The following is a 12,394-nucleotide window of genomic DNA, read 5'->3' on the forward strand; positions in this document are numbered from 1 at the left end:
AAATACGGATGTGACTATATACGTATGCCCACTAAAATGATTTATATAAGCATATATACTGAACACAAATATAAAAGCAACATGCACAGTGTAGGTCCTATGTTTCATGAGCTAAAATAAAAGAGCCCAGAAATTTTCCATACACACAAAAAGCTTATTTCTCTCAAATGTTGTGCACTAATGTGTTTACATCCCTGTTAGTGACTATTTCTCCTTTGCCAAGATAATCCATCCACCTGACAGGTGTGGCATATCAACAAACTGATTAAACAGCATTATCATTACACAGGTGTATCTTGTGCTGGGGACAATAAAAGACCACTCTAAAATGTGCAGTTTTGTCACACACAAAATCAAGTTTGAAAAGGATTGCATCACAAGATGACATGTCAGGAGGCTTAAAAGCTTTGAATCCCCTTGTATTGTGTTCTCTCCTGCAACTTATTTTTTCACAGCATGGTATGATCACTTCATTCTCCGTCAATGGGTCAATCAGATCCCAGTTACATCTTCCTGATTCAACGGGCCTCCAGGCTATTTAGTCGGGGTCTTTCGAGGGCAACATGCAAATGTTATTCTGTCTCGCTCCTTTTAAAACAGACAGTTGTCGTCATTGTCCCTCTGCCACTCCTCTGCCGAAGTCACACAAAAAAAACATGTTTGTTTGACTATCCTTGTGGGGGCCAAACAATTGATTCCCATTCAAAATCCTATTTTCTCTAACTCTAAACATAACCTTAACCCCAAACCCCTAAACATAACCATAACTCTAACTCTAAACCTAACCCCTAACCTTAACTCTAACTCTAAACCTAACCCCTAACACTAAATGTAACCCTAAACCAACACTAATTGTAACCCTAAACCTAACCTCCAACACTAATTGTAACCCTAAACCTAACCTCCAACACTAATTGTAACCCTAAACCTAACCTACAACACTAATTGGAACCCTAAACCTAACCTCCAACACTAATTGGAACCCTAAACCTAACCTCCAACACTAATTGGAACCCTAAACCTATCCTCCAACACTAATTGGAACCCTAAACCTAACCCCTAAGCCTAAAATTGCCTTTTTCCTTGTGGAGACAGGCCACATTTTCCTTGTTTTACTATCCTTGTGAGGACTTCTGCTCTCCACAAGGATAGCGCAAGCAAAACACACACACACACACACACACACACACACACACACACACACACACACGTCCTTCTCAGCCCCAGAGAGAGGTAGTCAGTGCATCGTTTCCTCAGGAGGATGTTATGTTCTGAGTGTCTGTGTCACAGTCTGACGAGCAAACCCCCCCCTTCTCCCTAATACCCCCTTTCACCCACTCCTCCACCCTCCACCTCATTAAAACCCTTCCCATAGACACCACCGCTCTGTGAGGCTCTCTGCTCTCGCGTCACCTCCTATCCCCCACTGCCTCTATGTCTTCCTTTGAGCCTCAACCTTTTATTTTCATCAGGCAAGACATGAAGAGAAGAAAAAAAACATGTTTCTTCTCTCTTCCCTCTCTTGTCTTCAGTGGGCTGCTGGGGCTTTGTGGCGGAGCTTTCAAGTAGCAAGCACCTATTTATTTGCTCTTTTCACCGCTAATTCTCCATCATTGTCCCTCAACACCTCCCATGGAGCTGTGAACCAGGCAGCCATGAGATACTGCTTTCTCTCCTTAGGATGTGATTCACTGAGCTGGGATAATGATGAGGCTACGGACACTGGAGAGATGCAGGCCCCATTCCAAGCACAGCACTGCTATTCTGTTCTGTACAGCCCAACAGTAAGCACTCTGCCACTCTACATTCACCCTGTGTGTTATGTGTGCAAATGAACTCAGATTATTTGTCATAGTTATGAAATGACTAGGCCTAGATTAAGGCCTACCGGTCCGTTTTGTGTTTCAAGACGCTGCCTGACAATCTGATCACTCTTTGGGCTTGTTGTTTGAGAAAGGCATGTTGACACACAGGCTATTTGTTTTGAGGTAGCAGACAGCTCGTGTCCTTCATCAAGATATCACACTTGTTGATTGAACTTGACACGGTTAAATACATTACTGGCAGGAACATCTCATCACAAATTTGTGCCACCTGTGTTCAGTTATCAGACAGACAGACAGACATGTCTGCCTAGCGATTACAGCATTACCTTACCCATGAGAAAGAAAATGCACTTGTGTCTGTCAGAATAAATGCCTCACAAGTCAATCTGATCACTTTCATTACTTCAAAGACAAACGCGCCCCAGCATAAGAGACAGTGGAGTGGTCTCAGAGGGGGGAGATAGATTCCTCGTCTCCATCCTCTATGTCATCTCTGGTTGGTCAGGTCTGGGCGGCAACATATACATTCACTGAACTCAATGAGACCCCCCACTGGGGTAAGGTTAGCTTGGTCTCCACTTGGAAGTGAACTGTTAGACCGTACAATGATACAATGTGTACATTATTTGATCTATTTCTCTCTCTCTCTCTCTCTCTCTCTCTCTCTCGCTTCAAACCTTCTGTCAGCATTTTAGGTTAGTCTCTGTGGAGCAGTGAAGTGCCCACTCTTTTCCCCTCTACGGCAAAGTGAGTGTCTGAAGGGCTCTCCCATCACCAGACATAGCACTTGATAGAAGAGTAGCGTCATCTCAAACCAAAGTCATCCTTTTCTTAACGAGGCAATGTTATTTAGTCCACTGTCATTAACACTAGTATAATATCTGATCTGTGTTATATCTGAAGTACTGAACACCAAGATGGTGATGGTCCAAGATGCTCAACTTGTTTTCGTGCTCAAGTTGTCTTTCCCCTATGATCCACAAGAGGGCAGTCTATTTCCTATGCTCCTAGTGGTTCCCCTCTCTTGCCATCCTAAAGGAATGCATTGTTGAATCTCCACACCCAGTCACAAAAAGTACTATTATATGTTTACGTCCAGCTGGGTTCAATTATATTAAGAAATCCTATAATAGCCTTGGTATAACATGAATCATGAAAGAACTTTGACTCATCCAGTAGCCTACTCCCACACAAATTACAACACACTGACAGCACACCCAACACTTTTCACATTGTGGACACACCACCCATAATGCACAGTACGCATATGCAGTGGGCACTGCAAACCTCTCTGTCCTCTAAACATTGTTTTTTTTTAAATGTTTTCGCTAAGTCATAGTGACACGTTCCGTAATGACTCATGTGCCCCTTTAAATACTCACACTGTTTCCCTCGACCCCTCACCAGTGTGTGTGCAAACTATTGGGTGCAAACCAATACATATCCCGTCTAAACAGGATGCCCATATAACATGATAAAAATCAAATGTCCCATGATGATCGTGACAAATTACAGAAGTCCAAGAGAATTTTCTAAACATATTGAGAATAATATCTGGTGACCAAACAAAAGAGGAAATCCCCAAAAGAGGGGGGCGTGGAAGGCTTTTCTTGCAATGTCATTGTGTACATTGTAGAAGTTCACTGAAACATGAGCACATGAGACATGCTGTTCTCGGGGCAGAAGAACAAACACAAACAACTGCGAGGCTGCAGCGACACAACTATCTAAACTCGGCCAAAAAAAAGAAATGTCCCTTTTTCAGGATCCTGTCTTTCAAAGACAATTCGTAAAAATCCAAATAACTTCACATATCTTCATTGTAAAGGGTTTAAACACTGTTTTCCATGCTTATTCAATGACCCATAAACAATTAAATGAACATGCACCTGTGGAATGGTCGTTAAGACACTAACAGCTTACAGACCGTAGGCAATTAAGGTCACAGTTATGAAAACTTAGGACACTAAAGAGGCCTTTCTACTGACTTTTAAAAACACCAAAAGACACCAGGGTCCCTGCTCATCTGCGTGAATGTGCCTTAGGCATGCTTCAAGGAGGCATGAGGACTGCAAATGTGGCCAGGGCAATAAATTACAATGTCCATACTGACTGTGAGATGCCTAAGACAGCGCTACAGGGAGACAGGACAGACAGTTGATCATCCTCGCAGTGGCAGACCACGTGTAACAACACCTGCACAGGATCGGTACATCCAAACATCACACCTGTGGGACAGGTACAGGGTGGCAACAACTGCCCGAGTTATACCAGGAACGCACAATCCCTCCATCAGTGGTCAGACTGTCCGCAATAGGTTGAGAGAGGCTGGACTGAGGGCTTGTAGGCCTGTTGTAAGGCAGGTCCTCACCAGACATCACAGGCAACAACGTCGCCTATGGGCACAAACCCACCGTCGCTGGTCCAGACAGGACTGGCAAAAAGTGCTTTTCATTGACGAGTCGCGGTTTTGTCTCACCAGGGGTGATGGTTGGATTCACGTTTATCATCGAAGGAATGAGCATTACACCGAAGCCTGTACTCTGGAGCGGGATCGATTTGGAGGTGGAGGGTCCGTCATGGTCTGGGGCGGTGTGTCACAGCATCATCGAACTGAGCTTGTTGTTATTGCAGGCAATCTCAATGCTGTGCGTTACAGGGAAGACATCCTCCTCCCTCATGTGGTACCCTTCCTGCAGGCTCATCCTGACATGACCCTCCAGCATGACAATGCCACCAGCCATACTGCTCGTTCTGTGTGTGATTTTCTGCAAGACAGGAATGTCAGTGTTTTACCATGGCAAGCGAAGAGCCCGGATCTCAATCCCATTGAGCACATCTGGGACCTGTTGGATCAGAGGGTGAGGTCTAGGGCCATTTGCCCCAGAAATGTCCGGGAACTTGTAGGTGCCTCGCTAGAAGAGTGGGGTACCATCTCACAGGAAGAACTGGCAAATCTGGTGCAGTCCATGAGGAGGAGATGCACTGCAGGACTTAATGCAGCTGGTGGCCACACCAGATACTGACTGTTACTTTTGATTTTGACCCCCCCCCCTTTGTTCAGGGACACATTTTTCCATTTCTGTTAGTCACATGTCTGTGGAACTTGTTCAGTTTATGTCTCAGTTGTTGAATCTTATGTTCATACAAATATTTACACATTTTAAGTTTGCTGAAAATAAACACAGTTGACAGTGAGAGGACGTTTCTCTTTTTTTGCTGAGTTTACAACGAATACGCAAGGAGGAATTAATAGTGAACTTCCAAAGCTGTGCAGTATTTCACATTTGTATTTCCTTTCCTGATACTTCTCAATCTTTGTTTGTAGAAAATCAAATGGCAGTAAACCTCAGCATTGCTGCATACATTTTAATGAGGGCATATAAAGACTTAGAATGAAAGTTATATTGTGGCAGCAGGTAGCCAAGTGGTTAGCGCATTGGGCCAGTGACTGAAAGGTTGTTGGATCGAATCCCCTAAATGACAAGATAAAAATCTGTTGTTTGCCCCTGAACTTTTCCCCCGGTAGGCTGTCATTGTAAATAAGAATTTGTTCTTAACTGGTTAAATAAAGAAAGCATACAGGGTTATTTTAGTACCCCAACATCGCATAGCCAATCAGAACCATCACTTAAAAATACAGAACAAGTGTCAAGAGTTTAAATGTTTCCTATGTTTGTAAAGAGCAATCCATCCTGAATAAGATACCTCCTGTTAAGCAGGATGTGGTTAGAGGAGAAGTTCGGGATGGATAGGACCAGAGTAGGTCGAATTTGTATCCAACCACTCGTCTAGGATCAGATACTCCATCCTCCCTTATGCTCAAGGGTAGCATCCTAGATCTGTGGTTTGATGTACCTCCTCTACTTCAAGCAACACAGACAAGTCTGCAGGGACAGAATTCCATCATCATCCAAAATCATGAAATCCATTCAAATGAAAATCACACACTGCTACAAAACTTTGCAACTGCCCGAACAATTTATAAATCAGAAATATCTGATTAGATAAATCTGTCATTATTGGTTATTAGTAAGAAACCTGGCCCTTATATGGAATAGCCTACCTGTGTTTGGAGTGTGTAGGAAGTCTGGAGGTGAAGTCAATTGAGTCTTATAGTTTAGTAGTGAAACTTCAGATTTAGATATCAGCCCTGGATGGGCAAGTGAAAAGGCCCTAGATATTTAACCAAAACCCTGTTTCCTCTTTTGTGTCTATTGGAGCGGAGTGCAAAAGGAAGTTGTTACGTCAAACCCTTGGTTGGACATATCTTGGATAGAAATAATCACCCACAGATTTTGACAAGTCATCACGCTACGTGTACTGTTGAATGTGTGTGACATCCCTCACTCCACGGCGTCTTTTTCGAAGAGGGTTGCAATTGTTAGGACACGGGAGTTTGAGCCGTTTGGAGCGCTGGTCGAAAGTAGCGCAATTCTTTGTAAGAGCTTCAGGTGAATTTTCCGTTTTTGATGTGTCATCTATTTCCTCAATGAGGGATGTGTGTGAAAATTCTCAACAGAATATTGTTTACAGTAAACGGGGCTATTTGAAGTCCTGAAAGTCAGATGCATTACCTACTAAAACTAATTTATCGAGAAAATTTGATATCATGAAAGAGAATTACTGACAGCGGTTACTTGATATTATTTTTTCATTTTGCACTTCATTTAGACAAGTTGGAGACAGAGGGAGGCAGGCAAGTAGGAGAACAGTAGGAAAGGTGGATGTGGGAATTGAACCCCAGTTTACAGTGGGGTCTGGGGATTGGCATATGTGTCTAGCCGCGAGTGTTGCTGCTCGACTCGCCGGCTCTGCACAGTTACTTGACTTTCAACTAAGTCTTGACTCCTCAATCCTCAATCCTTCTTGAGACAGTCTATCCATGTCTGTCTGTCGAGTGCAGTTCCTCTTCTCATGAACAAAGAAGCACACGGGAGAACGTAATTGCCAACCTTTGTGGAACTCTGACACTCTGTTCCATCCGGTACAAAGGCAAAGCACTCTTCTATTCTGCGTCTGTTGAGCCCATGTCTGACACACACAGTATAATCTATATAATTAGAAAGACGAACAGCCATTCAGAAGTGATTTGAGGGGAAAAGCCTCCGATTCCCTCTCAAAATATGTACTATATTGATTATGTTTATTCACACCAGTTACGAGAGGGAGACGAGAGGGAGACGTGGGTGGGCACTTGTTTTGACGCAAAAGAAACATCTTCAGATTATTCACAGGGAGCAAGCAATATTGAACCCAAAAAAATCAAGGCATCAGAGAAGCACTTCATTACTCTGCTTTCTCCCTGCAGTATTCTGTCTGAGAGGATGAACTAAGTGGTTAATCAAGCTGAAGCCTCTGCCTTGTTTGAGGGGCCAAGAGTGGCCAGGAGAGGCCCGTGGCTATGGATGCTCCACGGACCGTACACAAACACACACACTCTGAACGCACACACACCGCATTACAAACACACAGGGAGGGAATGGGCAGACGATGGAAGCAGACACTCAGAGGCTCGTGTCTGCCTCAGTGCCCAGCAGAGGTGAAAGGTCGCCCAGCTCTGAGAGGGGCAGCAGGCGTCCCACTGGACAGAGGAGCTATTTTGTGTCATGGTGAGGTGGATAGTGCAGACTACTTATTGCATGTCTTTATATGACCTCTCTCCTCTTCTTTCTGAGAACTCAAGTATCATCATCAAGGTCTGATTGTCCAGCCAGAATTCCATCAAACGCTTAAAGAAAGAGACACGTTCATATTTCATGAACCATTGACTTTCTACAATGTTTCTGTTTCTATGTTTCTACATTGTTATGTGTTTTCCTGCAAATAACTTTTCTCAGAAGATGATAATCCACTGCTTTAATTTGATTCACAATGATCAGACCCAATTCAATGATAACTGCTTTGTTAGTGTTCATTGTCTTTTAACCCAGTTGAGATTGCTAGTAATTCCTGGTATTTCCAGTGAAGATCTATACTAAAATCATGTAGATGATTTGATTTTGATTTGCTGTTTTTTTGTTGATAAAAAGCATTTTCCATTGATTCCAGTAGAGATTTTTAATAAAAGCCTGATGACAATATCTCCTATGTTGTGTTTAGTCCGTAGACAGAATGTATGGTATGTGGTTGAACTCAGCAGGAGCTGACACTCAGTATTACCTCTGTGTGGACAGGGATGACCCAGTGCACCCTGGCAGACAGACAGAGTCGGAGAGAGAGAGACGAGGTCCGGCGAGCCGAGCACAGAGATACTGTTTGATCGCCACAGGACAGGTCAGGACTCAAAGATTTAGTGTGTGATCTCTGGTAGGGAACAGGGAGAAGAAGGGAAACATGGCCACCGGCCCACAGAGACCCCATTATAACCATACACATCAGGGAGGCCAGACTTGGAGATCAGTAGATCACTAACAGCATCAGAAAGGAATACTGGGTCAATAGCCTGTGTGTGTGTGTATGTGTGTTCTCTGTCCATATTTATCTTTGTCTATATATGCTTGCCTGTACTTTAACATAGGTATAGTAGGTATATTGCATTTCATATCAAGCATATAGCCATATCTTGACATGGATGAGACAGTGACAGTATATATATGTATTTAATGAATGACTTAAACATGAACTTTAGAAGGAAGGTGATGATGAAAATTCCATCTTAAATTCAAATTCTTCCGAGTGTTCAGACAACTCACTACAGTGTTGAACTTTTTGTCCAAAAGTTTCCTAGAGACAGTCAGATCAAGATGAACTAATCTCTCTTATCTTCAAAACTGATCAACTTCTTGTCCTTGATTCTGATCGATGCATTGACTGTTCTCCAGGAGCCGTGTCATCTCAGCCTAGTCAAGTTACACAAAAGATAAACGTTAAAAAATGAAAATGTTCCACCTTTTTAGATGGCAATTGTATGTGGCTCCATGTCTGGCTTACCTGTGCCTCTTTGATCATGCCAGAGCATGGAGATGGGATGGCTGGGTGTTTGATTCCAGGGGTCCTTTGACAGCTCACCGGCTGGCAAAAGGCTGTCGGATGTCTGCAGGCAGATCAGAGGAGACGGGGTGGAAATCAGAAGTCCAGCTGGGAGAAGATCAGAAGAGACACAAACTTCAGCAAGAGCCATTGTGAGATACACAGACAGCGGCTCTGATAACTTTTCTGTTTCTTGTTTCTTTTCTTATTTTTCTTTTTTCTTACAGTACGTCCTTTTCAGAATTTTGAACGGCTCATTTAAAGGTCTGTGAGGTTTTGTCTGACTTTGACAAAAGTGGTGTTTTTTTTTCTTCTTTTGGTTGCCTTTTGGGGTTTGGCTTATTCTTCATGGTGGTGAATAACTACTCGATACGTCCTGTAGGCTCCACACATTCACCTTGCACATGTTTCAAGACAGAGATTTTTAGAAAAATAAGGATTACCCCCTTTTTTTCAATTTTTGTCTAAAATGACATACCCAAATCTAACTGCCTGTAGCTCATGCCCTGAAGCAAGGATATACATATTATTGGTACCATTTGAAAGGAATCACTTTGAAGGTTATGGAGATGTGAAAGGAATGTAGTAGAATATAACACAATAGATTTGGTAAAAGATAATACAAAGAAAACAAAACCGTTCTTTTGTATTTTTTTCTTTGAAATGCAAGAGAAAGGCCATAATGTATTATTCCAGCCCAGGTGCAATTTAGATTTTGGCCACTAGATGGAATCAGTGTATGTGCAAAGTTTAGACTGATCCAAAGAACCATTGCATTTCTGTTCAAAATGTATCAAGACTGCCCAAATGTGCCTAATTTGTTTATTAATAACTTTTCATCTTCAAAATGGTGCACTCTCCTCAAACAATTGCATGGTATTATTTCACTGCAATAGCTACTCTAAATTGGACAGCGCAGTTCGATTAACAAGAATTTAAGCTTTCTGCCAATATCAGATATGTCTTCATCCTGGGAAATTTTCTTGTTACTTACAACCTCATGGTAATCGCATTAGCCTACATTAGCTCAACCATCCCGTGGAAGGGACACCGAGATTAACCTGGTTAATTAAGGGCTGGAGTCTATCCATATCACGGAAGTTCCATGTTATAGCTTGATTAAAATGTAAAGACAATGTTCCGCGTTCGTGGAGACTGCATTCAAGGTAAACGATGCATATGTTGGCTCAATCAAAAATGACCTTTACATTTTTACACGGATCTTTCGCGATACTTCCGCATTACGGATTGAATCCAGCCCTTACCAAAGGGTAAGTAAATACAAAATCGTATGGTATACTGTGTTTCTTTCATTTTTAACCAGGTTCAAATTCAAGATACTGTATAGGAAGTTATCAAATTACACTGAACAAAAATATAAAATGCAACATGCAACAATTTCAAAGATTTTACTGAGTTACAGTTCATAGAAGGAAATCAGTCAATTTTAATTTATTTATTTATTTATTAGGCCCTAGTCTATGGATTTCACGACTGGGAATACAGATATGCATCTGCTGGAGAGACACATCTCCTTCGCATAGAGTTGATCAGGTTGTTGATTGTGGCCTGTATAATGTTGTCCAACTCCCCTATTTATGGCTGTGCAAAGTTGTTGGATATTGACGGGAACTGGAACTTGCTGTCATACACGTCGAACCACAGCATCCCAAACATGCTCAATGGGTGACATGTCTGGTGAGTATGCAGGCCATGGAAGAACTGGCACATTTTCAGCTTTCAGGAATTGTGTACAGATCCTTGCGACATGGGGCCGTGCATTATCATGCTGAAACATGAGGTGATTGTGACAGATGAATGGCACGACAATGGGCCTCAGGATTTCATCACGGAATCTCTGTACATTCAAATTGCCATCCATAAAATGCAATTGTGTTCATTGTCCAGAGCTTATGTCTGCCCATTCCAAAACCTCACCACCACGGGGCACTCTGTTCATAACGCTGACATCGGCAAACCGCTCACCCACAAGATGCCAAACATGCTGTCTGCCATCTGCCCGGTACAGTTGAAACTGGGATTCATCTGTGAAGAGCACACTTCTTCAGCTTGCCAGTGGCTATTGAAGGTGAGCATTTTCCCACTGAATTCGGTCACGATGCCAAACTGCAGAGAGGTCAATGCCCTGGTGAGGACGACGACCACGCAGAGGAGCTTCCCTGAAACGGTTTCTGAGAGTTTGTGCAGATATTCTTCGGTGAAGTAAACTTAGTTTCATCAGCTATCCGGACGGCTGGTCTCAGACGATCCTGCAGGTGAAGAAGCCGGATGTGGAGGTCCTGGGCTGGCGTGGTTACACGTGGTCTGTGGTTATTAGGTCGGTTGGATGTACTGCCAAATTCTCCAAAATTACGTTGGAGATGGCTGAACATTAAATTCTCTGGCAATAGCTCTGGTGGGCATTTCTGCAGTCAGCATTTCACTTGCACGCTCCCTCAAAACTTGAGACATCTGTGTCATTGTGATGTGTAACAAAACTGCACGTTTTAGAGATGTATTTTATTGTCCCCAGCACAAGATGCACCTGTGTAATGACCATGCTGTTTAATCAGCTTCTTGATATGCCACACCTGTCAGACGGATGGAATATCTTGGCAAAGGAGAAATTCTCATTAACAAGGACAAAAGGACAAAACTAAATTTGTGTAAACATTTGAGAGAAATAAGATTTTTGTGCATATGGAACATTTTCTGGATATTTTATTTCAGGTCATGAAACATGGGGCCAACACTTTAAATGTTGTGTTTATATATTTATGTTAAGTGTACTAAAGACTAGTCTATATTTTACCCCCTAATCACATGCTTTAGGCTTTATCTTAGACTTTTCCTTATTTTTTAAAATAGGAATATTGATGGCAATGCAATGGGTTTTTTTTCTTGCTTGACCACATCTCTTCCTCACATTTCACACAAATCTAAAAATCTTAGTATCGATACCATATTAGAATTTAACCTTTTGACTTCATGAGTGTATCACTAAATGCATAATTTCCGTTTTTCCTTGGAGTGCAGTATTCCATGGTGTAGTATCCATAAAATGCCAGTTAAAGGTGCAATCTGCAGTTCAAACAATGACAAAGTGGCCCCACCGCCCCTGAATTGGTAAATAGCTTAGGGATTTGGGGCTGGAGAAATTTGACCACTCTCAAATGCATAGACAGAGCTATGAATGCAAGGACTGAGCATCCATAAAATCCAAGTGATAGTTTTAACCATATTTGGGGCAATATAGTGTTTACAAACAATGTAAAAACAAGCTTATATTTTGGGTTCTGATGCGGTAAGACAATTTAACTAAGCGCACGAGGCATTTAAGTTATATTATTCAAGAATTCGATGGGTATATGTATTTTTAAGTTTGAAAAAATCGTAACATTTACAATTGCCCCTTTTAGCGTTTGATTGCCAGCTGAACGGTGTGGTAATGTCTCCCTCTAGTGCTTGTTACACATAATGCTTGAGGTGAAGCAAACGTTTTTGATTAAGTTTCAGAAACAAATTGATAGGATGCAAATGTTGAATTCAAGGTGTATGTGGGGGGGGGGCAGCAATGATTATTCCATTTGTGAAAA

At 42.2% G+C, this 12,394-nt stretch overlaps 1 protein-coding gene across 4 annotated transcripts in view; it reads right to left on the reverse strand.

Annotated features, from left to right (window-relative positions):
- LOC112216836 (transcription factor EC) overlaps positions 1-5,998 on the reverse strand; it is a 56,047-nt gene extending 50,049 nt beyond the window's left edge. For 2 of the 4 annotated variants that reach the window (XM_042300129.1, XM_024376943.2), the window contains exon 1: positions 5,893-5,997. The gene's annotated coding sequence lies outside the window, so the exon portion shown is untranslated. Of the gene's footprint in view, positions 1-5,892 lie in introns of all 4 variants that reach the window. The other 2 variants (XM_042300128.1, XM_024376944.2) reach the window with 2 other exon arrangements.
- Between the last annotated feature and the right edge of the window lie 6,396 nt (positions 5,999-12,394).

Source organism: Oncorhynchus tshawytscha, linkage group LG17, assembly GCF_018296145.1.
Source record: "Oncorhynchus tshawytscha isolate Ot180627B linkage group LG17, Otsh_v2.0, whole genome shotgun sequence".
Classification (NCBI taxonomy): Eukaryota; Metazoa; Chordata; class Actinopteri; order Salmoniformes; family Salmonidae; genus Oncorhynchus; species Oncorhynchus tshawytscha.